General features: G+C 39.3%; 1 protein-coding gene across 2 annotated transcripts in view; it reads right to left on the bottom strand.

Annotated features, from left to right (window-relative positions):
• The window catches only part of PDE4D (phosphodiesterase 4D), a 600157-nt gene extending 592311 nt beyond the window's left edge, over window positions 1-7846 (bottom strand). Inside the window, exon 1 of one of the 2 annotated variants that reach the window (XM_069880216.1) lies at window positions 7831-7846. The gene's annotated coding sequence lies outside the window, so the exon portion shown is untranslated. Of the gene's footprint in view, window positions 1-406; window positions 587-7830 lie in introns of those variants that run through there. The other variant, XM_069880215.1, reaches the window with a different exon arrangement.
• Between the last annotated feature and the right edge of the window lie 18561 nt (window positions 7847-26407).

Below are 26407 nucleotides of genomic sequence, written 5' to 3'. Positions count from 1 at the left end.
CATTATACCTCAAGCTAAGAAGTGTGTGCATTTCTTCAATAGTTCTGCCACAATTGCTATGATACAACATACAAATTTTAAGAAAATGTAAGACACACTGTAAGTTTTGGCCAGGCATAAATGGGGTATAATGCAGCATCATAAATACTTTATTACAGAAAAACAAAAAATATGGGGTCAAACACAGCCAATTTTTCAGAAATGAATGAACCCCAAATATACTGACCACATGCAACATTGTGAAGTCATTTTAAACCTACTAAGAGAAGAGCTACAAAGTTAACTGTACCCGATCTCATAAAGCACAGAATCTTAAATCTTAACTACTAATGAATTACTTCCTAAACACAAGCATTCTTATTTACAGTATGTAATTAGCGGAGTTGAAAAAGTCAAAATTACTCACAGAGTCCTGAAGATGCAATAGCAAGCTATCTAAGACAGGAAATTCCAGTGCAATATTATAAAACAAGTAAGAATAAACATGCGTAAAGTCAGGAACTGACAGGCCTCTGGATTACTGCAACTGTAGGAATCATGCTTGTGCATGCTGGGCTATAATTTATGAAACGGAGCCCAGGAAACAACCAATCACTTAGCTCCTCCTAACAAGTTCTACTGGCTATGAAAAGCTGGAAGAGCCTCACAGAACAATGAAGAGCAGCCATCCCACATATTAATCTGCTTATCTAGGATTGCTTTCTGTGTGGAGAGAGGGAAGCATGTCACAAGGAGAGGAGAAAAAAAAAAAAAAAAGAAAGAAAAATCACAGCTAAATTGTTGAAACAACAGAATAAATTTCAATAAAAAGGCAAATCTTCCATTGTAGTTATATGGCCAGTACTATAGTCATGCATTCACAACACCAGCCAAAATATTTCACAAGACTGCCATCCTCCTTAATAGTGATTTTTTCACATACTTGACAGAAAGCTACACAAACAGGATTTATATTTTCTATGCAATTGTTTCTGTGTTCTCCTGCTCTTAATTTAAATATATTGCTACTGCTTAATGTGAAACGTTCTTCTGTAAAGTATGATTACAGTAAGATTTTTTTTTTCAGATCACAGGTGGCTGTTCAGTGCATTAATGTTCAGCCCTTCATAGAAAGCCATCTGCGTGGTCCCAGCATTTAAAATTTAAAAGACCATAATTTAGGAGACAGATAAGAAGAGGAACAAGAAAGCATGCCTTCATTTAATAATCAAAAAAGAAAGACTTCTAACAATCTGAAGCAGATCAGGATTTGCACACTAGAACATATGGAGACAAAGTTGTCCTTCCTGGGAAATGCCATGGTTTTCAAATGCGGGTTGAACTGATTTAAAACTAACACAACTTTGATGTTTTCTGCTAAATAACTTTTCTGAATTGCTTCAAGCTAACAGAAAACATTTTAGTCTCTATTCTGATTTATTTTATAAAAAAAAAACTCTGTCATTTTATCTAGTGAAAAATAGATAGGAATCTGGCACGATAAGAATGTTGACCTTACAGAACTATATCTGTGCCCACTCCACTGAATTCTGTGTTGATAAAATTCTGTTTACTCAAAAAGGAAGTAAGAAACAGATGTTAATACACAAAAAAGCTACAGGTTTTGAAAAGAGCTGTTAGCCTGTTTATACAGAACCCTAGCAATACTGAATGAAAACATAGACACTTTGGGGTGACTTAAATTGGATATTACAAGGGTAGAAATCATTAAGGTTTGTTGTTTTATCTTTAAATCCTTTTAATATGTGGTTATTCATCACACTCCTCACCTTTTCTCCTTCTTTTTGCAATCAATGCCTTCCTCATTTCTGAACTCCCCTTGGCAGGATGTATTTTGTAAAACCTGCTTTATTATTTGCTGTCATGACACTCATATTCAACAGCTTCTACAGATATTTTGCAGCTTTAGATGCTTTCCCAGAAGACAGCTAGTAGCTGCAGATGACCATCTGGACCACCTCATCCTGCTGAGCATCATTACTTAAATTAGAAAAATGGAAGCCTTTAATCTCACGAATCAGGTCTTTTTGCATAGCTAAGCAGTCTCCTCCCCAGGTCTCCAGACATGATTACATGTAGTAATCATGACCTATTTCAGTGTTGCTTCCTTTTAAATGGCTCCTGATGAAAAATTACTATGCAAAAAGAAAAACAGTTATGCTGAAAGTCAACTGTTTATAACAGATACTCAAAGTGATATTCAGTTACCTTGTTTCTATTAATTAGAAGAAATTCTCAATGGCCCACTGATTTCTGAGCAACAAATAAAAGGAATAGCTTTATTCAAAGATTCTGCAGCAGCAACCTCAAAAGAAGAGTGTTTCCTATCAAAAGGACCAAGTGGAATTGACAGCATACATAAAAATCAAACTTAAAAATATCCCTTTTAAAAGGAATAATAGTATACAATTTAACCTAGAAATTTGAAAATATTCTAGCTGTACCTATGGGATGCATACAAAATCCTCAGTTATATATATCCGTTGGCAACCTCATCCCCAGGCCATACGCTATTTGACAAATATTAGAAAGAAACATGATGGCTTCACAGATCTGAAACTTGAGTTCATTAACTTTGCAAACCTAGTCTCCAAATGGAAAGGAGAAACACTGTAAATTTCGGTTTCATCTTCCCAATGCAGTAACATAGGGAAAATAATAGTTACCAACTGGCTTTTTTACATGATAGATAAGTGATTGCCTCCTCCAGACAAGAGCATTTGCTAATGGAAGGGATAAATGAAAATATATACAAGTACACAAAGGTAATTTTTGTCAAACTAATTCAAATAGTGAACTACCTTTCGACGCAAAATAGGATCCATAGCCCTCCCTTCCATCGCACCATCCACTAAGCCTATGACAGGCCCTGCAGGTAGGAGGGAGAATGCATCCCCCAAAAATGTCCTTCTTAGACATTTTGCTTTTTTTAATGACTTTATGAATGAAAATATGAAGGTGTTAGCTCTAGTCCTCTGAACAAAGAAACTTGCCACAACTCTCAGCTACACCTGCAAAGAGTGGCAGTCTCTGATTTTCCATCTTAAGATCATGAAGACCATTAGCTGCTACCATTTCTACCAGCCCAGGAGATATACATTGTCACAAACACATGCAGTGTTTTGTAAACAAAATCTACTGCAGAACCATAATAAATTGATACAATTCCCTTATTTTCCATATACTTCTGGGCAGTATCACATTGCCAGTTTACTGTAATTAAATTTAAAAGCAAATAACTTACCGAAACAAAATCTGTAGTTAAGGATAGCCTTCACTGACTAACTGGAATGTCTGAGGTAAAGTGATACAGTTAATCCTTCAGTACTTAACATATCATATCTCTGGCATTTTGTTTCGTTGTATCTTGTTAAATTATTCACCTCCATAATAGGATATTTCTGCATGTAATTCATTCCTTCTGTACTAGGCTGTCTTTTCCAGCTCCCTGATTTATTGTGTTTCTGGGTCTGCCACACTGCTATCAACTTCACATCTACTAATAAAATGAGCAACCTTAAAAGAAATGCATTCCTGTGGCAGTGACAAGCTGGGGTTTTTTATGTGGCTTACGCACAAATGATTAACTTTGTCAATATATTAAATACTTCTTTTAGCTGAAAACTTTTTAAAACGCTACATAGAGCTTAATAAGAAAACACATCAAGCAGAAACTTCAGCACTTATCCGCCTGAAGGTTAGTTTTTCTGGCATACTGAAGGGGAATCCCATTTCCCTACGTGAAGGTGTCTGGGCATAGTAGGGTTTGAAGGTTTAACTGATTGGAAGAGGCATGAACAGTCTCAGTCTGAGTAAGACAGCTTGGTAGTTGCAGTTGGCTCTACGGGAAAGTGCTAAGAGGGGGCACTTCCTTCTGCATCTCTTTTTAACTAAGCTGGGTCCTGTGAAAAAAGGGCTACTGCTGTCAGTGGCAGTCAGGTCATCCAAAAAAAGAATGCAAGATTAAGCTATATTCCAATATATTTCAATTTCCTCAACACACATTCAACCTCACTGTGGATTATGCTACCCATCCTTACATTTCACATTCCTTTATTCCTGCAGTTCCAAGAATGGCTTGCATGCAACCAAACACATATGATCTGAAATGTCTGCAGATTTACTTGATCCTGTAGAATGCATTTGTCTATAGCTTTCCTGGGATGACTTGCAATCCACAGAGCTCATACAGAGATGTTTGTTAAAAATTTCTCTATATGGATTAATTGTGTAAGTAGCATCTACAAAATCATCCCGTGCAATTCACCCAAATTATATGCAAAGAAAAGCATATTGCTATCATATCCAGCTGTAAAAACAGCAGGGAAATTTTACACGCTAAGATAGCATTGAAAATAGTAGATATGAACAACAGAAGCAGAGATCTGCATGCAGGCTACAAAAGAAATTCTGACTGTTTACTTATCTGATTAATCAGCAGGCGTAATCCGCCTGCTAACGTTACATGAAGAATATAGTTTCTCTGATATTAGGAAACAAGCACTGTGTGTTGAATGGCTTGAGATATAAACAAACATGCAATAGTTGTTTTTCAAGTCTCCAGATGCTGATTTTGTTTTATACAGCAGCAATGCCAACAAATACTAGATCGTAAAAGATAATTGTACTCTGTATGATAGTTTTTGAAGGAAACCTTTTGAACAGCACACAGAGAAGCATGGAAAATATGCCAGGAATGGAACATATGATCCATGAATACACATCCTACGTCAGAAGAAGGACCTCATCCAGCATACAACTGTATAATGGCTTAGCCAAACAATATGTAAGAGAATGTGAAACTCCTGCTTACTGTAAACAAGAGCTGCCACTAGTTCAAGTTACATTATACGGCTACAAAATGCAAGGTTAAGAAACAGAGTGCATGCATAGTAGGTTTTTGGGAGGTGGAAAAATCCTACCTACATATATTATATTTTCCTACCTACATATATATATTTTCCCCCTGTACTCAGCACTGAGGAGACCACACCTCGAATCCTGTGTTCAGTTCTGGGCCTCTCACCACAAGAAGGATGTTGAGGCTCTGGAGTGAGTCCAGAGAAGAGCAACAAAGCTGGTGAGGGGGCTGGAGAACAAGCCTTACAAGAAGCAGCTGAGGGAACTGGAGTTGTTTAGCCTGGAGAAGAGGAGGCTGAGGGGAGACCTTATTGCTCTCTACAACTACCTAAAAGGAGGTTGTGGAGAGGAGGGTGCTGACCTCTTTTCCCAAGTGACAGGGGACAGGACAAGAGGGAATGGCCTCAAGCTCCGCCAGGGGAGATTTAGGCTGGACATTAGGAAAAAATTTTTTTCAAGCTGTGTCAGGGAAGGTTCAGGCTGGATATCAGGAAAACATTTCTCACAGAAAGGGTCATCGGGCACTGGAACAGGCTGCCCAGGGAGGTGATTGAGTCACCATCCCTGAAGGTATTTAAAGGATGGGTAGATGAGGTGCTCAGGTGCATGGTTTAGTGGTTGATAGGAATGGTTGAACTCAATGATCCTGGAGGTCTTTTCCAGCCTGGTGATTCTGTGATTCTGTGATTAATTTAGGAACCCAGGACTGGTTCAGATGCACATAAACAAGCTCAACTAGTACTAAACTTGCTGCTAAATGAACAGATACCTTAAATACAAAACGGAATATGAGCATCTGTCATGGCTAATCATTTCTGCATGGAGGGAAAAGAGTATTGCACAGTCTGGCTCTATTACTTGCACACCTTAATATGCAATTTAGCAGAAAATTATGCTATACTACATGAATGTACTTGTCCTGTGCTCAGTATGGAGATGCTTCAAGACCCCAAAGAACTTCTAAGCTAACTTGATATTTAGTAAATATTCTAATTTCAGTACCTAGACTAACTACCTATTGTTGAATTTTTTTAATAGAACAGTTGCACTAAGTCAGCCTGAAAATTAATACAGCCTAGTACCCAAAATTTGAAAGTGAGCTCTATGGGTTGAGTAGAGGAAAATATCCTTTGCCTTTTAATAAAACCTGACAGTTTTTACTTAGATCTAGGACTCATTTCACATACAAAGAAAGGAAAAACCTACACTCTACATAGCACTCATCAAAAAATAGGGGACTGTAGAATTCATCTCAATTTAACACATACCATGGGAGTCAGAAGATTAGGCAACTTTTCCCATGATCAGTGCCCATCTCCATCACTATATACTGCAGCAAGTTACAGTTTATGAATTACTGATAAAGCAGTGAGGTTATATAAATTGCTACTGTATGACAGAGCATTCTGCATATGTGGAATCAACATTATGACATCAAAGATGTACTACCTATATCCCAGACCAGCAGTAATGAAAGATGGTTAAATCTCTCCAGTCCTCTGGAAAGCACAGTCACATTTAGACTAAGAAGAGGCTGAAGCCCAGAGAAATCTGTCCACCCACGCTGGCTGGTCCATGAAGGGGGAAAGGTAATAGAATTATTCCAGAAAAAGCAGAAGATACGGGGTCATCATTAGGAGTCTTAGTAACTGGAGAGCTATAGAAGAATTTATAGACTCTCACAGATACACAGGAAGCTTGATCCAAGGGAGAGGGTCACAGGAGACAAGTATGTTAAAAGATGTTTTCCCTTGCACATATTCTCTCTTTCTTTAAGAGGTAAGAAATTCAGATGAAGAAATGAAAGAGAAATCCACAATCTTAAGAACTAATTTTCATAAGAAAGAGCTCCTTTTCTCTACAGTAACTACTAACATCTGGTCAGGAATGATGAAACTGTCTCCAACAGCCTAAGACAGCATGTCTTTAAAAGAATGATAAACCTTATGCTCCAACACATGCAAGATAATCTAAGAGAACATCTGACTGAAGCTCAGCACCTAGCAGAACCCATGTGTTTGCAACACTGTCAATAAACTTAGGAAGTACCCAGCTGGGGAATACCTACAAAGCTTCCATTTTCTTGGTCCTGGAAAAGTCTGATTGTATTAGAAGAACTTGTTTGCACTGAGAACGTAAGCACTAAAAATTTTTAAAAAGACAGCTCTACAGTTGCACTCAAAATTGATGCATTCAGTCCTAATAGTAAGAAAGTTTAGAATTCTTTGAGAACAGACAAAAAATATGTAAGAACTAGCTATTAAACTATAAAACCTGGCATTTCCAACTTTTGAATACTAGATTTCAGAAACAGTGTAATATTTCAGGCAGGATTTGCAGGTCAGGCTTTTCCTGGGAGGAAGAGAGGTGCGGTGTATGTAACTTCCTAGGTTTATACTGAGAAAACCAGTATGGATTATATATCCTACTCTAAACCTTCAGTAGTGGTTGGGAGGAGCTGATAGTTGTCAGCCCACAAAGCAGACTAAGCACTGAAGCATGTAGTTACTAATCAAAGACATTGTTGACAAGCCCAGGAACTTGATAGCCTCTTGGTATAGATAGATCACTAGGGCCAAGAATTGGCTCTCGAGGAGAGAAAATGAGGGGTGGAAGAATGAACCCTCCCTTTCTCTCTATATATATCCTAACCTGAGAACATCAGGCTTTTCTTTCTTTGTTCCCAATTCAAAAAAAGTTGAAATATTCAAACTACGTGTTGTTTATTTGTTGCATAAACAGAGTCAGGTACAGAGTGGAAAAGATTAAACCAGCATGTTTCCTGCCTAGTGCAGTTCCCAGAGGTGCCATGAATCAGGAGATCTATGCAGAGTGATATGAGAAGCAGAAAATCCCCAAACACTCTGAGAGAGCCCCACTGGCAGAGGAAAGTAAGAAGCACAAAGCTGTCAGGAACAAATTAAAGTTACAATGTCAAGGAAGATGAGGGGGGGAAAAAACAGCCTAGACTTTACCTTTTTTGGGAGCACCACAAGTTCAATGGCAGTGATCGATCTGCGTGGGGCTGGACTCTTGCCCCAGTCTTCCCTCTCAGCCCTTCTGGCAGTCTCAGATGTTCTTAGTGAAGCAGCAGCTGTCACTCTGGTAGCAGCAGTGTGAGCCCAGCTGAGTGCTGTTATTTTAGCACATTGGTTTTTCCTTTCTTCTCAGAAAAAAAATCTGGCAATTTAATACTTTGGATGGCTCAGCTAGACCTGTATAGGATTTGGCTGAGTGGAGGAAAAAAAAACCTCCTAAACAAAACAGTTCTTTCAGCCGTGGTATTCTTTTTCTTAAATAACCCTTGTGAACAAGAGCACAAGAGATTTAAGAGGAAGAGTTTTCTTTCTGGTGGGAAATATTAAGCAATCAAGTTACAAGCAGAACAGGTCACATTTTTGGTTGCAAAACGCCAACTGAAATTGTCTTAAGAATATGAAAGTTTTTTGAGAACTGTCAGTATCATCTCTAGACCACAACCAAATTGTATAAGCCTGTGACAGTGAAAAACCATGCAAGATGTTGCTTTTACCCTCTCTTCTCTGTTGCTCTGCACATCACAGGCAATAGCCCGAAACTGTAGTCATGGCTTAAGTCACTTTTCTGCCAAATTCATCCTTCTCTCAAGTCACAGTCTATCCACTGTCTAGACATAGATTATCTACAGCCTTTTCTGGACAGAGGTTTTCCACACCATATAAAATATGAAAATTTTGGAGAGGACACTTGAACATCCTGTATCCTCTTACCCTTATTCCAAAGAGGGACTGTATCTTTCTGTCTTCATAAATAAGTTCTAATAAATTCAAAAGTATCATTACCTCGAGTATGTGTGTGCAGTATTCAAACTAAGAAGGATGTGAAGGTCCTTGAGTATGTCCAGTGGAGGGCAACAAAGCTGTTGAAAAGGCTGGAAGGTGTGTCCTGTGAGGAGCAACTGGGGCCTCTGAGTTTGTCTAGTTTGGAGAGGAGGCAGCTGAGGAGCAACCTCATCGCTATCTGCAGCTTCCTGAGGAGGGGAAGTGCTGATCTCTTCTCCCAGGTATCCAGTCATATGACGTGTGGGAAAGGTCCCAAGCTGTGCCACGGTATGTTTAGACCAGACATTAGGAATCATTTATTTACTGAGAGGGTGATCAATTGGTCAGGCAGTTGGACTAGATGATTGTTGTCAGACCTGAGGTCTATAGAGTCTAGGATCCTCTCTCACGCTGGCAAGCAGACAATGCCAATGAAAAAGGGAACATATAAAAAAACGCCTCTCCGGAATACACTTACAAACTTCAGCAAGCTGTAGGTCAGCAATTCACTGACTCAAAGCTGGCACCATGGCTTATGGCTCTCAAATAATTCTCTTCTTCCATTAATTCGTCCAGCCACATTTTGAGCACACATATACCTTAAGCATTTATAGGAATGTACTAGAAAGAAGCCCACAACTTAAATACACAGCCTGTAAAAACTATATCCTTTCGTTGCGAACATGATACCTCCCTGTAGGTTCATCTGAAAATTCCAAGTTTTTGTATTTGACAATGCAAAAAATAATTGTTCCCTGTTCTCTCTCTCTTATTCTATCAGTTTTATTTTTCCATTATCCATTCTCAGCTGAAGATTGCTGATCTGTTTATTCATTTCTCATGTGGAAGCCCTTCCAATATTCTCTGCATGGCTACACCACCAACTTCTACATTGGTATAACAATACTATTTTGATTGTAAATTTCTATATATCCTGTACTGAGAGCAAGTGTCCTACATAACTGCTGCCTCTTATGCTTGGTTCTGCTTTCAGTGCAGAACTGAAAGAGGTTCCTAGCATTGTCCACACTCATTCTTGTCCCTCTTACCTCAGAGGGACAGCTACCACCTTCTCCTATGGTAATGAGGTAACAGAAAAGCCTTTTACTATGCTGTACATCTGAGAAATTTTGTTGTATACTAGAAGACCAGAAATATGAAGCTTGGATACAAAGACTTTTCTTTCCAGCTGAAGGGCACTTTCAGTAATTCCATTTATTTGCCTTTTAAAGTTTTGATTAAGTAATTTAAAAGCCACGTCATTACCGTTGCTGAAACTGGTCTTTCAGTAGTTATTAATCTCCACTACTTCTATTCTTTTCTCCTCTTAGTTTAAGTTGATTTCATTGGCAAGGCAGCAGCCTCAATGGTTGTCTTCTTTGTGTTATCAGTTTTCAACCATCCATGTGAACAGTTTTGTTTTTAAAGGTTATTAAATTCATCAAAGTTATTAAGTTCCTGGATTCAGTGTGGTTCCTTTTTAGAAACAGTGCACTCGCTAAACTCCTGGAAAAGTGTTATAATCTTTGAGATTTACTTGCATCATTGTTGGAAGTGAAATCTGTTCATCCCATTTCAGAGACAGAATAATGACTACTTCTGTTTTATAGTCACATGCAATGAGAACTTGACCTTTGCAACTGAGCACAGGTTGAGTGGGAGAAACTGTTCTTCAGGGCATCTATGTAATCAGGCCCTAAATAAAACATAAAGTTTTAGTAGTATGGGAGACTATTGTCTAAGTCTGGTGCTAAACCTTTAACCTTGTTTCACATTCAAATGCATGACAAGCCATTTGGCAATGAACATCAAAAGAGCAGACACCAGTTTGACCTTTACAGGATGGTATAAGTGAAAGGGTTACTAGTTCAGACTCTGTTCCTGGAAGTTAAAGAGTGGACAAGCTGAGACACATGATAAATACTCTTTCAGTTTCACACAATTAATGCAAAGGAATTCAACCTAGCTTAAAACCATGAATTCACACACATTCATTTAAAAATATAACTCTTTTTAAAGAATCAATGGACACTTAAACTAATTATTTTGTCTTTAAGATCATATATCCAGCTGTCCTTTATAAGATGGCATCTCCCTACTTGGTGAGAGGAAGCAGAGAAATCATGAGTGAAGTTGAGCCCAGGAAGAAGAGAGGAGTGGGGTAAAGAGGTCTTAAGTTTTGGGTTTATTTCTCATTATCCTACTCTGATTTCATAAATTAATCTACTTTAGACAAATACTGTTTTCCCCATAACATTAACTGGCGAGATCTGCCTGTGCTGAACTAAATCCACAAGCTAAGCTTTTTATTACATTTTCTCTCACCCTGTCAGGTTGAGGAGGGGGAGCAACAGGGCAGCTTGGTGGGCACCTGGCGTCCATCCAAGCTGAACCCACTACACTGGAGAACTAAATAAAGCAACAGAGAGTAGCATATCTTGAAGTTTACACACATAAGCTGAGCAACAGCCATATGGTCTTGTTACCAAAAGAGTGGTTCCTTGTCTTTCCTCCTAACAGAGTAAACAACGTGTTACATACCCACAGACACAAAAAATAGTATAGGATACTGTAATTTCTGCAGTCTTAATATGAGGAGAAATGTTCATACATGAATTTTATTTATCTTATACTATGAATTTTAATTATCTTATACTACCAAAATATCAATTTCTGTAATCACTAAAATGCCCAGCCATCTTTTCTGGCCTTTTTTTGTACAGCAGCAAAAGAAAACAGAAGAATGTTATTAGAGTATCTTTAAAAATAAATGGATATAGTATGCAGAATGCCACTCAACTATCCTTAGACGGTGCTTTAAAGACATCAATTACAATACCTATACTATCTGTGGGATTAGATAGAAAGCATCCTTAGTAGCCTGACCACTCAAAATGAACATTTAAATTAAATGCAGAATTTATAATGCAATTTAATCCATTGTTCTCACAAAGAAATCTACTAAAATTTGGAACGTGTTCAAAAGCCTAGTCAATAGATCCTTCCTGTCTTCAGGTATTTACATTTTTTGTTTTAAAAAATAAAACTGTTTCAAATCACTCCTGATAAATGCCTTAGAATTCTGTCATCTGGCAATTATTTCTTCCATTTTCTTTCCATTAAGCTGCAAATATTGGTATAGAATCAGGAGAGTACTTGTAAATAGTCAGATCATTATTTGGGTCAATTAGCTACATCAAGTCACAAAGCAGTAGTTTGTAGCTTTTCAGTCATTTTAGTTAAGTACTAAAAGTTTCACGATGCTGGGGATGACAGGTTGGTGGGGAGTGATGGAGTGGAAGAGAATAAAAAGAAAGCTATAGAAATCACACAGAAAAAAAATTATTATCTAGGGTTTTAAACAGAGTCACATCAAGCCTGTTTGTTTGACTAATCAAGAAGTGACAAAAGGCTAGTCTTAGGCAATCAGTGTCTACCTCCTGAGGAGGAACAAAGCCGCACATTAAAAAGCCCCAATACTATAACCAATTTTGCAATATGCAGTTCAAAAAAAAAAAAATTAATCCACTGTTCTACGTTTCTAAGAAAACTACATTTTCAGAGCAAATTCTGAACAATGCTACTGAAACAGATCAGGTTTTGTAACATCTTGTGAAAAGTATACATGTTTTCTGATGAATTTCATATTAGATTTCAAAATGGTTGACAGTTCACTGGGTACTATATTGCCCGTGCAGCATATTACAATCCACAAGTAAGGGCTTGCAACACATTCACAAGGACCTCCCAGCATCTTCCCCTGCAATGAAAGTAAGCAAATCATCTCATCCCGGTGGACAGCAGTATGTTACTGCACCAACTGCATTCTATAGGCTCAGTCAGTCATGACCTTAAACCAGCTCATGGTCACATCTGTGTTTCCTAAAAAGATAATATTGTAAAAAACTAATGAAATAATCAGCACAAAACGTGCTATGTGTCAGAAAGCACATTAAGTTGCTTTAAAAAAAGAACAGAGAAAAAGCTGAAAGTTATAGTACCACTTTGTTTTCCCATCTCTTCAATTCTGATTACTCAGTATCCAAGCATAAATGCGAAATGGGGAAGGTCTAACAAAATGTTTAAAAGTGCTCAGAATCCTACCTGTGAAAAGCAATTAAGAGGAATCATGACATAGGCTTTCTTTGGAAAACAAAATATATTTATGTTTAAAAGCAAACAGAACTAGTGGACAAGTAGTGAAATTAAAAGGCAACAAACCAACAGAGTTGGTTTGCGATTTGCTATTACATATTCAGGGTAAGTACTTAAAGATGTATGAATATCAATAACATTATCCAGAAAACAAAGTTAAAGTTTGCATGACTTCCTGTTTTTCATATTCAAGAAAATGATTCTTCAGACTATATCCATATGAGAAGAGATTGACTTTACAGATATTTGATACAGATATTTGATACAGAGATATGACTTTACAGATATTGACTTTACAGAGAACAGGCCTTATGAGGAACGGCTGAGAGAGCTGGGGTTGTTTAGCCTGGAGAAGAGGAGGCTGAGGGGAAACCTCATTGCTCTCTACAACTACCTGAAAGGAGGTTGTAGAGGCGAAGGAGCTGGCCTCTTCTCCCAAATGACAGGTTACAGAACAAGAGGGAATGGCCTCAAGCTCTGCCAGGGGAGATTTAGGCTGGACTTTAGGAAAAAATTTTTCACAGAAAGGGTCATTGGTCACTGGCAGAGGCTGCCCAGGGAGGTGGTTGATTCACCTTCCCAGGAGGTGTTTAAAGCACGGGTGGATGAGGTGCTAAGGGGCATGGTTTAGTGTTTGATAGGAATGGTTAGACTCGATGATCCAGTGGGTCTCTTCCAACCTCATTATTCTATGATTCTATGATTCTATATACTACAATGTGATGAGTAGTGTTGCGAGTCCTTTGAAAATATCTTTTATTTCTGGTACAGAATACTAGATATTATTCATTGGCATTACCTGTTCTCTTAAAAAATAAAAAGAAAAGTTTAGAAGATCAGCAGTGTTAATATGTTTCTGGGTATTTATGAAAGATGAGAGATGAATACTGTAACCTTTTTGGGTGTTGCAATGGAATAGCACTAATTCTCTTCCTCTTTTAAAAAAAATTATTGTTCAAGTTGCTTGACAGCAAATATGTTAGACAGTCTGTACTCTAGCCAACTGACCTTTAAAATGTGTTTGCTGGAGTATCAAGCACTTTTAATAAGTAGGGATTTGGCACTAGAGACATTCTTGCATAATTCTTGTTTTCATAATACATATGATGGAGTTCAGGAACTATTAAAGAAAAAAAAACCTCACAAAGTGACCTTTGTCAATAGCTGAACCATAGTTTTCCAGTTACTGAACTTCCTGCATCCCACCTTAATGCGAGCAAACATCAGCACAAAGGAGTCAGTCACCCTCCCAGGCTAACAGTCAAATCAGGAAGGTCCCACTTTTTTGAACGTACTATCTTTTCCCTTAAAAAGACTTAACAGCTCAAACTTGTCTTACCTACTAAGCCAGCATGAGCATGCATTGGAGTTTAGGAGATCAAGAACATCTAAGCGACTAATATTGTGGGCAGTCTAAAAAAAAAGCTGCTTATTTCTTATAACATTAAGTAGCTAATATTGTAGTTGGTCTAAATAAAGAGATAATAATTTTTATTTATAAATAAAAATAATTCTATGAAAATTGTCTACAGACTTTATAAGAAAACATTTAAATGCTTTTAATTGAGTGATTATGCCAAAAGGTTGATTGCTGCAGTCTATAAATGGAGGTTATAAAAGGAGCCCATGGAGGTTAACAGTGGAGTAGATATCCACCTGCAGCCCAGGGAGGACCACACAGTGGTGGGTGCAACTGAAGGAGGCTGAGACCCTGTGGGAAGCCCTCAGTTGAACAGGCTCCTGGGAGGACCTGTGGACCCATGGAGAGAGGAAAGACAACACGTAATGAACTTACTGCAATTGTATTCCCTGTCCCCTGTGCCTCTGAAGGGAAGGAGGAAGAGAATTCAGGAGTAAATTTAAGCCCAGGAAGAATGAATGGGAGGAGGGTGTTTTAAGACTTATTTTTAATTTTTCTCATTACTCTGCTCCAGTATGATTGGTGATAAATTACATTTGTTTCTCCCAGGCAAGTCCTTTTTGTCTGTAATAGTACCTGGTGAGTGATCCCTCGCTGTACTTAACTCACAAGCCTCTAGTTATACTTTCTCTCTCCTGTCCAGTTGAGAAGGCAGAGCATTGATAGAGAAGATTTGGTGGGCACCTGGCATCCGGCCAGGGTCAAGCAACCACACTTCTCCTCATTCCAGACCGGGAAAAAAAGAAAGTAAATTTTACCAGATTTGGTTGTTTTCTTATAGCCATGTTGTTTATCTGTATCATAATCCACCATGCTCAGTCTGAAAGGACAGAAAGGGACTGATATTTTTTCTGTTTAATCCAGACATGTAGAAATTCAAGAGTAACACATGCTGGGTAAAAGCATTTAGATTTTCTTGAAGGATTAGGACAAGCTTTGTAGATAGCATCCCAGAAGAACCTAAGCACTGCTGTGTATTTCCATATACTTGGATTACTCATTTGCATTAAGTTAATGGATAAAGGGAGTTTATGCACCGTTTTGGATAAAGATGTCTAAAGTATGAAAAGGTTACTAACTGAGGCTTACATAGCCAATGCAAAAGGTTGAAAAGCACGCTTCTCTATTAAATCCAGACTGGACATTTCTGCTCTGTGTCCTCAAAAGGAAGTGTGGTGGGAAGCACAGTGAAAATGTCCTGGTGACTTTGGGCTTAGATAGTTTATGTTTGGTTGTGTTTATTAGTTTTAGCAGATCTGGACCTGAGCTGATTCAATTCAGAGCACCTGTGTCTGCACCTATTTTTGTTTCTCTTTGTTAAAGGAAGGCTTATTAAATTTCAGAGCTGCTCACTAATCTGGAGTTTCTATATAACAACTAAATTGCTGGGCAAAAGCCACTGTGCTAAGGACAAAACATACTTTTGAAAGAGAGACTGTTAAGACAGCAGAGTCAAGTACTGAGACCTAGGAAGTACATAAAATGATAGTTACTTATGCAACATTAATTCCCAAGATTTTTTCTTTTCCATAGCTATTAGGTTAGAGCCTAATTACATAAGCATATCCCAAGTCCACAGGATGCCCAAAGCATTCAAATTATTTTCATTTCAGTAGACTGAGTGGACAGGAACAACATATGCTGTTGCTGATTAATGTTAAATAGTGTTCTTTGTCTTAATACTTCGTTTTTTTTATTCTCCAGCAAATAATAAGCATTAAGCATCCTCAACAACATATTCAAAAAGAACATGTTAGAGCATTCTGGTCACAGTGCGCTAATAAAGGCTTCCACCTCAGGATAGGCTTCCATCTTAACAAAATTCTTATTCTCTCTCTAATTGGAGAATATTTTTGTATGATAATACTCTGTCCAGCAGGTTTTTGGGGTGTTTGTAACCTTCTTTTGCAAAAGATAAACATAGTGGCCGCTGTTGCTCCAAGCTGATCTCACCTCCTTGAAAGGCAAACAAAAAGAGAAAAAAAAAACAAAAGAGAAAAACAGAAGAGGGTTTTAAAGAAAAGCAAGCATTAAAGAGCCTCTCTATTCCTGAGGCTAATTTGTTGCTGCAAGAGACAGAGTATGTTTTTATTAGCTGCTCCAAAACCTCAGAATATTATTCGCATCACAGCATGTTTTTAATGTCTGAAAACCAATTTTAGAGTATACAAACAATGCAGTAACAGTAAAGGAGTAAAATATCCCTGCAAAGTTCAGAAAACAAACTGACTGAACAAAAAAGGCAACAGGTTTTTGCAGTTGCCAGTGTCATGCTCAAGTTATTTAAACATGTTCTATTGCAGAAGACTCAGTTGCATCCTTGACCATGTTGTTGCATATTCAGTTCTACTGCCTAACTGGATAAAACTGCTTTGGAGCTAGTTCAAGGTACGCAGAAGATTGTGTTCAAGAAGAGTGGAGCAATTACACCAGCCACTGTTGAGCCTGCCAATTGAAACTGAATTTATAATCCAGGTAGTCAGCCAGTTTAAGGCAGGACTGCCAATATTATTGATGAGGATTATAGTCTGCATCATCAAAATCATCAACTTGATATACAATTAGACCCTTACTAGCATTACAGAAACCACCCTTGAACATTCCAGCATTGTGGTACAACTCAAGAATAGCATTTCACATTGAGAACAAATAATTTGTGTTTCTGAGCTGGTATAGGGAACAAATATTGATTCGCCTCTTCTCCCCAGCTTTCATTTTTTTAGGTATCACAAAGGGGAAAACTGCTCTTTTATGCAAACTTAAGAACATATTTACTCTCATAGACTCTTAGAAAGAAGTGACAGGATATTTGCCTGTTCTTCCCACCTCCCTCCTTGCTTTTTCTTGCCCCACCCCAGTCACTACTGCTATTCAGACACAATACTTCATGAAGTCATTGTGTATCTGAAGCACGCAGCACTCACATGATAATTCCATGCGTTCCCTCTTGATGTGGTTTCACTGAACTACAAATCCAACTCTGGAAATACAGTACTCTTATCTAATTAAATCAGAAGCAGGTAGGCTAAAATTTGAGACAAGTAGTAACAATTTTACAAAACAATAAATGTTCCTATTACATAAAGTGAAGTTACAGTGAGATATTTAAGCTGCATATCTAGCTACAACACAGTGATATCACACTAACTCAAATTTGCAGGAATGTGTTTTATAAAATAAAATCCCAAAGGCTTTTATAATGAGAACATTTTCCTCTACTCTTTTCCTTTGAGCATACGTTTTCAAAAATGTCACAAGGCTGACCTCTGCTGGGACATAAATTATCAAGCAACTAGAGTGTTACAAAAAATACTAAATAATTATCAAGGAGAAAGAGAAGGAATTTTTCATAGGATCCCAAAATATTTTGCATCGATTTCATCAAAAGGACACATAATTCTTCACAGTCTCTTGCAACAGGGAAGTAAATATACTGCAAGTCATTATAAGAAACAATAAATGAACGATCCCAATACTCAATCTTTCACCAGAATTTGAATACTAAATTAGCTACAGGACTGAGAACTACTGCTTTTTACTAGATTTAATTTAAAACCTAGCACTGTGATTAAGCTTTGAAATCACGTAGTAAACCTTGCTCATGCACAAGGCCAGATCGTCCGATGAATAAGCACTCAGATTAAACACAAGGAAACAAAATTAAGATTTGCAAACATGTAAATCGTGCCTTTTATCACCTTCGGAGTCTGTCTAGAAATGTCAAGGTCAGTCCATCCTCTCCTCAGCATGCAAGCTCGGGAATCATTGCCAGAAGCTCCTCTCGGTCATTGCTAAAGTTTCAGAGAATCTTGTGGGGGTTTAAAACCCTTATAGAGAAAGTGTAAAAAATTCAAGCAAAAAGTAGCTATAGGCAGCCTTTAGTGACAAGAAATACTTCAAACTGCTTTGGATGTTCAAGAGATGTCTTTCCTAAATGTGAATATGAACATATCAGCACCACATAAATAAAAAAAACCCCTGAGACTGAGATACCCATTTTAAAATATGTACTTAGATCATAAATCAGCAATGACTGCATTACTATAATTCATAACAGCCACCTGGATCACATATATCTTATTCTCTCTCTCAGGCTCAGGCAAAGCAACTGCAGCACGCCAGAGACACACCTCTCCTCCCTGATCAGAGCACTGGGAAAGGCAGAGCTGATTTTTATAATTCTCAGAAGCAGCTGTACCCTGGCAACTCAAAAAATAACCCCTCTTTGCCTATGTTCTCTAAGGTTTGGCTGAAAACCAAAAGTAACTAATGCCATTTTCTTTAGTTGTCTCTAAAAACAAGAGAATAATGACATATCAACTGTTTTACATCACCTCCTGAATACCAAGTCACTGAGTGAAGCTAATGATTTTGAACATACATGTAACTCACATGTGAAAATCCATAGCATGCAAAGACTGAGGAGCCCTGAGATTTTGTCCAGTCTTCAACACAAGTCATTATACTTCCACTCTGCTCACCCTGCCTTGAGCTTGGGTTTCAGTATATTTCAGTAAATATCCACTAGAGATCTTCCTCTGAAGACATTAAGAAAAGTTAAAATTCATCACATTCTCATCTTTTCTGCTTGTCAATGTAAGTGCTTCTTTATGTGAATGTACTCCATAAGATAATCAAGTGACCTCCTGTTCTTGTTTCTAATAAATGGGAAAGACTGAAGTAATGCAAACTCTGTTTAAGCAAATAATTCCGAAAACTCACCTTGCATCACCTAGCTTTAGAAAAGCTGCAAAACCTGCAATGATTCAGTCAGTACTGAGTGCAGAGGTCACAAAAGATGAGTCAGCTGATTTTATGTAACAATCTCCAATTTAGACCTTCAAGAACTACATTAGCCCTGTGCCTCAGCATAATGTTGGGAAGCCTTGTGCACTGTGGGAGAAACCAATGACAGAGTTGTAGTTTTCCAGAAGGCAGTGTTTCCTCCCTTTTTTTGCTTTTTTTACTTGACCTACATATCCTATTTGCAGATATATAACATTTGCAGTGACCATGTTGGAATTAATTTTCAACCTGCACTGTTCCATATAAATGTCTCTACTATTACTGAGCAGTGTGAAAACACTAAAGAGAGTAGTTAATGATGCTAACACTAATTTTTGTATTTATTTTCACATTCCCAGGGAAAGCACTGGCTGACAAGAAAATCTAGTACCCATTTCCTAAAAAAACCCCACAGCCACAGAGTATCTCCATCAATCAACATTTAGACAGTTTTTAATCACTTAAACACTGACATTATTCAGGAATAATTATATCAGATACTACTAAATGAAATGCCATGAAAAGCCTATGGTACCCACAATTTTCAGCTATTCACATGGCTCCATCAGTACCTCCAAGGAAATAATAAAAACAAAAAAAGAGCTAAGCCTGTTGTTAGTTTACGTAAATCTGCTATATAAATATCTCATCTTCACTGAAAAATTTCCAGCAATCAAAACCTGACAAACATTATAAAATAAACTTGTAGTCTCCATCAGTACCAGAAGCAAGTTCACCATGTAAGACAGCATAACCTCTATAAAGATTTAAAAGAATACATTGACTCATTTCACAGAATCACAGAATCACAGAATAACCAGGTTGGAAGAGACCCACCGGATCACCGAGTCCAACCGTTCCTACCAAACACTAAACCATATCCCTCAGCACCTCATCCACCCGTGCCTTAAACACCTCCAGGGAAGGTGACTCAACCACCTCCCTGGGCAGCCTGTTCCAGTGCCCAATGACCCTTTCTGTGAAAAAATTTTTTCCTAACGTCTAGCCTAAACCTCCCCTGGCGGAGCTTGAGGCCATTCCCTCTTGTCCTGTCCCCTGTCACTTGGGGGAAGAGGCCAGCACCCTCCTCTCTACAACGTCCTTTCAGGTAGTTGTAGAGAGCAATAAGGTCTCCCCTCAGCCTCCTCTTCTCCAGGCTAAACAACCCCAGCTCTCTCAGCCGCTCCTCATAAGGCCTGTTCTCCAGCCCTTTCACCAGCTTTGTTGCTCTTCTCTGGACTCTCTCCAGAGCCTCAACATCCTTCTTGTGGTGAGGGGCCCAGAACTGAACACAGGATTCGAGGAGCGGTCTCACCAGTGCTGAGTACAGAGGGAGGATAACCTCCCTGGACCTGCTGGTCACGCCGTTTCTGATACAAGCCAAGATGCCATTGGCCTTCTTGGCCACCTGGGCACACTGCTGGCTCATATTCAGTCGGCTGTCAACCAACACCCCCAGCACTGAGCCCTGGGGAACCCCACTTGTCACTGGCCTCCAGCTGGATTTTGCACCATTTACCACCACTCTCTGGGCCCGGCCATCCAACCAGTTTTCCACCCAGGAGAGTGTGCGCCTGCCCAGGCCAGAGGCTGACAGTTTCTCAAGCAGAACGCTGTGAGAAACTGTGTCAAAGGCTTTGCTGAAGTCCAGGAAGACCACATCCACAGCCTTTCCCTCATCCAGTAGCCGGGTCACTTTGTCATAGAAGGCGATCAGGTTACTTTGGCAAGACCTGCCTTTTGTGAACCCATGTTGACTGGGCCTGATCACCCGGTTCTCTTGCATGTGCTTCATGATAGCACTCAAGATCACCTGCTCCATGACTTTCCCTGGCACTGAGGTCAGACTGACAGGCCTGTAGTTTCCTGGGTCCTCCCTGCGGCCCTTTTTGTAGATGGGCACAACATCAGCCAGCCTCCAGTCCAGTGGGACTTCCCCAGTCTTCCAGGACTGTTGGAAGATGATGGAAAGGGGTTTGGCCAGCACATCCGCCAGCTCCTTCAGTACCCTAGGGTGAATCCCGTCCGGCCCCATAGATTTGTGGCTGTCCAGTCGGGCTAGCAAGTCTCTGACCACCTCCTCTTGGATCATGGGAGCCTCATTATGCTCCTCTAGCTCCTGGGTTTGTACACAGACAGAACGACCCTCCTTACAACTAAAGACTGAGGCAAAGAAGGCATTAATTACCTCAGCCTTTTTCTCATCCCCTATTACTGTTGTCCCTTCTGTGTCCAATAGGGACTGTATGGTCTCCCTAGTCCGCCTTTTATTATTTATATATTTGTAGAAAGATTTTTTGTTATCTTTCACAGACTTGGCCAATCCAATTTCTAGCTGAGCCTTAGCCCTTTTGATTTTTTCCCTACACAATCTCACTTCCCTCCTGTAGTCCACCCAAGAGGCCTGTCCCTTCTTCCAGAGGCCATAAACATTTCTTTTCTTCTTGATATCCCTCAAGATCTCTCTATTCAACCAAGCTGGCTTTCTCCCCTGCCGGCTTTTTTTCCGTACCACGGGGATGGCTTTCTCCTGAGCTGCTAGGACCACCCCTTTGAAGAGCTCCCAGCCCTCCTGGGCTCCCTTGCCCTTGAGTACTGTCTCCCAGGAGACTTCACCAACCAGCCTTCTGAAGAGATCAAAGTCTGCCCTCTGGAAATTTAATGTTACCGTCTTGCTAACCACCCTCTTCACTTCACCTAGAACAGAAAATTTTATAATCTCATGGTCGCTTAGTCCTAGGCGTCCACCTACCGCCACATCCCCTACAAGGCCTTCTCTGTTCACCAACAGGAGGTCCAGGAGGGCACCTTCCCTGGTTGGTTCATTCACCAACTGTGCAAGGAAGTTATCTCCCACGCACTCCAGAGCTCTATTTCTAGCTCTATTACCCTGCTTTAAGTTTTCCCACTAAAATTCTGTATCAGTTTTTCCATTGTTTTGCCAGGATCTGACATCAGACTCATTTGCTATTTGGATTATTCTCAATTGTCTCATGAATAACTGTGTATTTGACATTATCCTGGTTATTCTTGTGCTTTTGCCAGGACAAGTAAGAGATTTTTTCAGACAGCTTTAGATACTTAAATTCAAAAAAAGCTATTAAATTGAAATTTACTGTCTCTAACCAAAACTGTTTAAATATCCTGTCTCTTTCAATTACTTTGAGAAAGGACTTCACAAATACTTATCAGCTTCCTTCTTTTCAAACACAGACTTTAGCATCTCCTCTGTTTTTTAATTACCTTTGTAAAATTAATTATAGTCATCCAAAGACAAACTCATGGAGAGGGACTTATTTCACCTAATTTTATACGTTTACACTTAGTGAATTTCTCAACCCCTTTTACAGAGAGTAGAACGCAATGCTTCTCGGATGTGATTTATATAGGAAAAGGAAATAAATAGTATCCTGGCTATATAACCATTATATAAAGCGAGTTTCTGGGGAAAAAAATGAACACAACAGAATTGACATCTAACACAGGAAAATATGTTGATAAACAAATACCATAGAGTAGAAGAAAAATCTGTATAATTCTAATCTCCTTTTACAGTCTTTGTTTTCCTGAAAACTTCTGCCTCAAGCCTAATAAACTGCTAAAAATAGTAATGTTAATGCATTACAGTGGCAAATTAATAAGATTACTTCAGGTGCATATATATATATACACACACCTACAAAATGGTACCTAAGAGCGTATGAATTAAATTCTAAGAATGCGAGCTTAGCTAGAGATATACCTATATAGAATCATAAGCTCTGAGGCAGCAGTAAATCTAAAAAGTTATGAAGAAATACAGCAAGTCATCTAAGTTTGCAGTCTCTGTGAAAGAGATGCTTTTGCAAGGTAAAACATCTTTTTAGAAGGTGGGAAAAAAGCTCTGACATATCATTGCAGTAACTTTAAAAGCATATGTTAACATACTACCTTCTTCACTTCAGTTCTTATTTCCACTTAATAGAATGAGAAGATAAGACCACGTGATTTTTGCTTAAGTTTGCTTCAATATGAAGTAACATCTGAACACAGTTTCAGAAAATAACATCAGTTATCTATCATACTCTGTAGTCATGTGTGTGAACAGGTGATACCAATCCTGGTAAATTAAGTGAGTTGAAACAGACTTTACACAAAGTATGAGCAATTAAATAATTTTTTGCATTAGCCATAACAGAACCTATTACTCAAAGAACATCAGAGGACTAGAGCAAAAATGGACACAGGTGAACTGAAAGGTTTTCCAGATGACTAACTGTTATTTTTGGAGCTGGAGCAAGCTGTGTTTTCGTGAGAAAAGCAAGCAATACAACAATCGGCAAGAAAGAGCAACACTAAGCAAAGACATGGCTCCCTTCCCAAGAAAAGAAGATAAATACTGTTCTTCCCTCTTCCAGGAAACATTGGTGTTTAGCTGTCACAGTTGTGTCACCAGGAAACACTAGGTCAGGAGAGAGTTTATGCTTAAGGAAGAGTGGGCAGTGAGGGAAGACATGGTTCTGCTGGGGACAAAGAACCTAGCAAAGCAAAAGAAACCACAACAACAACAAAATAGAACCAAACAAACAATCAGAAACCACTATAAAATCTAACAGAACTACCCACACAATAGAAGTTACTACTCAACATCCTTGCCCAAAAAGCCTAATGATACCATGATAGCTAATGGCATTACACTAGAAGTTTCAGTACTAAGAAGTTAAACATCATTGTCTGAATTTAGCAAGAAATAGCTCCAACTTACATAAATGCATCAGGTAGGTATTTCAGATATTCTTCTTAGATGATGAAAATTGGTCTAACTAGACTGAAAAAGCAACTGAAACAACACCTACCTCTATACAAAGTTCTAATTGTTTAAGCAAAAGACTGTGGCTTATGGTCCTCAGAGTTCAAGGGAATAGAGCCCCTGTTGTTCAGTCTTACCAACATCAAGACACTGCAGGGCAATAATGCAGAGATAAAGGTTAAATTCCTGAGAAAGTTAATATCAAGACTGAAAGTTCTATAGACTATAGCTTAGGGATACAGAACCTATGTTTTTTCCAAGACACTTCATCAAGCCCAGTCTTCTCTGAACTAGCTTTCAAGCTTTCTTTTTCTAACTTCCATGAAAGGAAAAGGCAAATTTACTTCTGTGTCCATACTACATTCATCTTGCATATTTGTAGTTAGTTATGAAACAAGGAAGAGCTGTAAGCAGGTGCCATAGTCATATATCTTGTATTACTAAAATAAGCTTTCATAAGTGTCTCCTAAGATCGGGCAACAGTTAAAAATTCAGTCTCTAAGATTATGATCTCAGATGAAGTTCTCTTCCTACAGTCCCTTCAAGGTTTTAGAAGGCATTTTGTGGTGGTATTTTTCACACACTTGGAAACTGTGAGCAAATAGACTGGCTTGATTTGTACTTACCACAGCCAAGGAAATAATACTTCACAAAAATACAATTGATCCATATAAACATATAATGTATTTCAACTTCTCCGCCAGGAAACTAACGAGAAAACTCTAATTATTGTTCAATATAGATGCAAGAAGGCTAAAATTTTTTAATAAGTAACAATGAAGAAAAAATTAAAGATGACAGTAGAAGGTTTATTGGTAGGCAGTGAGGTTGTTTCCAATAGCATAAAGACTAGCTTCTACCTCTCCTCTGCAACTTAGGAACTGGTATCAGAGATTACTTAGGGTGGGTTTCCAAGTTTATGCAAGACTGGCTTTCCAAATAGTCTTACTCATTACTGTACTTCATGTATTATTATGAAAGCATTTTCTAGTCATAGTCCATGTTTGACTGCACACGAGCATGCACAGTATGCTATGACACCTGTTCTAGGTACAGTGAAGAGGGTGGTTAGCAGGACAGTAGTACTTAATTTCCAGAGGGCAGACTTTGAACTCTACAGAAGGCTGGTTGGTGAAGTCTCATGGGAGACAGTACTTAAGGGCAAGGGAGCCCAGGAGGGCTGGGAGCTCTTCAAAAAGGAAATCCTAGCAGCTCAGGAGAAAGCCATCCCCATGTTCCGGGAAAAAAGCCGGCAGGGGAGAAAACCAGCTTGGTTGAACAGAGAGATCTTGAGGGATATCAAAAGGAGGAGAAATGTTTATGGGCTCTGGAAGAGGGGACAGGCCTCTTGGGTGGACTACAGGAGGGAAGTGAGATTGTGTAGAGAAAAAATGAGAAGGGCTAAGGCTCAACTAGAAATCAGATTGGCAAAGTCTGTGAAAGATAACAAAAAAACCTTCTATAAATATATAAATAATAAAAGGAGGACTAAGGAGACCATACAGTCCCTCTTGGACGCAAAAGGAACAACAGTGACAGGGGATGAGGAAAAGGCTGAGGTACTTAATGCCTTCTTTGCCTCAGTCTTTAATTGTAAAGAAAGTTGTTCCGTCTGTGTACAAACTCAGGAGCTAGAGGAGCAAAATGAGGCTCCCATGATCCAAGAGGAGGTAGTCAGAGCCTTGCTAGCCCGACTAGACACCCACAAGTCTATGGGGCCAGATGGGATTCATCCAAGGGTATTGAAGGAGCTGGCGGATGTGCTGGCCAAACCCCTTTCCATCATCTTCAAACAGTCCTGGAAGACTGGGCAAGTTCCACTGGACTGGAGGCTGACTGACGTTGTGCCCATCTACAAGAAGAGTCGCAGGGAGGACCCAGGGAACTACAGGCCTGCCAGTCTGACCTCAGTGCCAGGGGAAGTCATGAAGCAGGTGATCTTGAGTGCTATCATGAAGCACATGCAAGAGAATCGGGTGATCAGGCCCAGTCAACATGGGTTCACAAAAGGCAGGTCTTGCCAAACTAACCTGATCGCCTTCTATGACAAAGTGACTCGGCTGCTGGATGAGGGAAAGGCAGTAGATGTGGTCTTCCTGGACTTCAGTAAAGCCTTTGACACAGTTTCTCACAGCATTCTGCTTCGGAAACTGAAAGCCTCTGGCCTGGACAGGCGCACACTCTCCTGGGTGGACAACTGGTTGGATGGCCGGGCCCAGAGAGTGGTGGGAAATGGTGTGAAATCCAGCTGGAGACCAGTGACAAGTGGGGTTCCCCAGGGCTCAGTGCTGGGTCCAGCCCTGTTCAATGTCTTTATCAATGACCTGGATGAAGGCATTGAGTGCACCCTTAGCAAGTTTGCAGACGACACTAAGCTGGGTGGAAGTGTCGATCTGCTGGAGGGTCGGGAGGCTCTGCAAAGGGATCTGAACAGGCTGGACCCCTGGGCTGAGTCCAATGGCATGAGGTTTAACAAGGCCAAATGCCAGGTCCTGCACTTGGGGCACAACAACCCTATGCAGTGCTACAGACTGGGAGAAGTCTGTCTAGAAAGCTGCCTGGAGGAGAAGGACCTGGGGGTGTTGGTTGACAGCCAAC

Source organism: Phaenicophaeus curvirostris, chromosome Z (assembly GCF_032191515.1).
Source record: "Phaenicophaeus curvirostris isolate KB17595 chromosome Z, BPBGC_Pcur_1.0, whole genome shotgun sequence".
Taxonomy (NCBI): domain Eukaryota; kingdom Metazoa; phylum Chordata; class Aves; order Cuculiformes; family Cuculidae; genus Phaenicophaeus; species Phaenicophaeus curvirostris.
Note: the sequence above shows the minus strand (reverse complement) of the source record. Positions and strands in the feature narration are given on the sequence as shown.